This window comes from Lolium perenne, chromosome 4 (assembly GCF_019359855.2).
Source record: "Lolium perenne isolate Kyuss_39 chromosome 4, Kyuss_2.0, whole genome shotgun sequence".
Classification (NCBI taxonomy): Eukaryota; Viridiplantae; Streptophyta; class Magnoliopsida; order Poales; family Poaceae; genus Lolium; species Lolium perenne.
The window spans coordinates 157461719-157465105 of NC_067247.2; positions in this window are offsets into that span (position 1 = coordinate 157461719).

Genomic DNA, 3387 nt, shown 5'->3' on the forward strand with positions numbered 1-3387 from the left:
TAAGGTAAAAGGTATTCACATCCTCCGACTACTAAGCTATTTCCTAGCACTGTTGCCGGTGTGTGAGTGCTCGAAGGTATTTCCTTTAGATCCTGCAATTATATCTTTTTGTTTCTTGTTTTTATTTTCACTAGTTAGGCTTAATGGAAAACAGGAAAAAAATTAGAGATCTTTATGAACTTTATATTGAATTAGGACATGATGTGTTTGAAGAGAGAATTAAAAAACCCATGGAACTTTGTTTGCAAAATAGTTGTAGCAATGTTATTAGCATGAACTCTTTGAATACTATTATTGCTAATGCTATGGAAGAATTTAAGCTTTGGGAAGCTGGTTGTGATATTTTTAGTCCCCCAAGTTTTGAGGAGAAAATTTTCTTTGATGATACTTTGCCTCACATTTATGATGATTATAATGATAGTGGTATTTTGGTTCCACCTACTATGGAGGATAAAGTTTATTATGATTATACCATGCCTGCAATTTATGATAATTACAATGATAGTTGTGATAGTTTTACTCCCACTATTACTAATAAAATTGATTATGCTTATGTGGAGAGTAATGATACTTTTATGCATGTGAATAAGAATGCTTTATGTGATAGTTATATTGTTGAGTTTGTTCATGATGCTACTGAAAGTTATTATGAGAGAGGGAAACATGGTTATATGCATCTTAATAATATTAAGTTTCCCCTCTTTATGTTGAGAATTTTGAAGTTTCGCTTGTGTTGCCTTTCTATGCTTGTTGCATTGTGCTTACATGACTTGTTTATTTACAAGATTCCTTTTCATAGGAAGTGGGTTAGGCTTAAATGTGTTTTGAATTTGCTTCTTGATGCTCTCTTTTACTTCAACTCTTATTTCTTGCGCGAGCATCATTAAAATCACTGAGCCCATCTTAATGGCTATAAAGAAAGCACTTCTTGGGAGATAACCCATGTTTTTATTTTGCTATTATTTTGTTGCGTCTTGGAAGTTGTTACTACTGTAGCAACCTCTCCTTATCTTTATTTTATTGCATTGTTGTGCCAAGTAAAGTCTCTAATAGAAGGTTGATACTAGATTTGGATTTCTGCGCAGAAACAGATTTCTACCTGTCACGAATTTGAGTAGATCTCTCTGTAGGAAACTCGTAAAATGCTGCAAATTTTCATGTGTGATCCCCAGATATGTACGCAACTTTTATTAGTTTTGAGTTTTTTCATCTGAGCCTGTTAAATGCCTCTAAAAAATTCGTCTTTACGGACTGTTCTGTTTTGACAGATTCTGCCTTTTATTTCGCATTGCCTCTTTTACTGTGTTGAGTGGATTTCTTTGTTCCATTAACTTTCAGTAGCTTTGGGTAATGTGCAGAAGTGTTAGGAATGATTGTGTTACCTCTGAACATGTGAATTTTTGATTATGCACTAACCATCTAATGAAGTTTATGAGAAGTTTGGTGTGGTGGAAGTTTTCAAGGGTCAAGAGAGAAGGGTGATATAATGTGATCAAGAAGAGTGAAGAGTCTAAGCTTGGGGATGCCCCCGTGGTTCATCCCTGCATATTTCAAGAAGACCCAAGCGTCTAAGCTTGGGGATGCCCAAGGCATCCCCTTCTTCATCTACAACTTATCAGGTCATCTCTAGTGAAACTATATTTTTATTCCGTCACATCTTATGTACTTTACTTGGAGCGTCTGTGTGCTTTTATTTTCATTTTGTTATCTTAGTTCTCTGAATAAATTGGATCATACCTTGTGTGGGAGAGAGACACGCTCCGCTTTTTCATATGAACACTAGTGTTGTTCGCTTTTACTTTTAATGTTCATGGCGGAGTTGAAAACCGCTTCGTTAATTGCTATTTGGTTGGAAACAGAAAATGCTTCATGTGGTAAATGGTATATGGTCTTGAATAATTTGATACTTGGCAATTGTTTTGAGCTCTCAAGTAGATCATGTTTAAGCTTTTGCATAATGTAGTTTAAACCCATTAGTGGAGAACTACTGTAGAGCTTGTTGAAATTTGGTTTGCATGATTGGTCTCTCTAAAAGTCTAAATATTTTCTAGTAAAAGTGTTTGAACAACAAGGAGACAATGTCGAGTCTTATAATGCTTGCAATATGTTCTTATGTGAGTTTTGCTGTACCGATTCATACTTGTGTTGCTTCAAACAACCTTGCTAGCCAAATCCTTGTACTGAGAGGGAATTCTTCTCGTGCATCCAAAACCTTGAGCCAAAACCCATGCCATTTGTGTCCACCATATCTACCTACTACGTGGTATTTCTCTGCCATTCCAAAGTAAATTGCCTGCGTGCTACCTTTAAAATTTCATTCCTTGTCTTTGCAATACATAGCTCATGGGAAAATAGCTTAAAAACTATTGTGGTATTGAATATGTTGCTTATGTATCTTATTTCTTATAAGTTGCTTGTTGAGCGGTAACCATGTTTCTGGGGACGCCATCAACTTTTTACACCTTTGTTGATTATCATGTGAGTTGCTATGCATGTTCGTCTTGTCTGAAGTAAGGGTGATTTATCATGATTAAATGGTTTGAGTATGCATATTGTTAGAGAAGAACATTGGGCCGCTAACCGAAGCCATGTATCATGGTGGAAGTTTCAGTTTGGACATTAATCCTCAATCTCTTATGAGAATATTATCTGTTGTTGAATGCTTATGCATTAAAGAGGAGTCCATTATCTGTTTTCTATGTTGTCCCGGTATGGATGTCTTTAGTTGAGATCTATAAAAAACGAGAAATCAAATGCGATCTATCTCCTTGGACCTTTGTACAGGCGGCATAGAGGTACCCCTTTGTGACACTTGGTTGAAACATATGTAATGCAATGATAATCCATGGAAATCAAAGCTAATTAGGACAAGGTGCGAGCACTATTGGTATTCTATGCATGAGGCTTGCAACTTATAGGATGTCTTATGCATAACACATATGAATTATCACTACCGTTGACAAAATTGTTTCTATGTTTTCAAAATAAAAGGTCTAGCACAAAAATAGTAATCCATGCTTCCCTCTGCGAAGAGCCTTTCTTTTACTTTATGTTGAGTCAGTTTACCTACTTCTTTCTATCTTAGAAGCAAACACTTGTGTCAACTGTGTGCATTGATTCTTACATGTTTACTTATTGCACTTGTTATATTGCTTTATGTTGACAACTATCCATGAGATATACATGTTACAAGTTGAAAGCATTTGCTGAAACTTAATCATCCTTTGTGTTGCTTCAAAACCTTCTATTAAGAATCTATTGCTTTATGAGTTAACTCCTATGCAAGTCTTATTGATACTTGTCTTGAAAGTACTATTCATGAAAAGTCTTTGCTATATGATTCAGTTGTTTAGTCATTGTCTTTACCATTGCTTCGAATCACTTCAT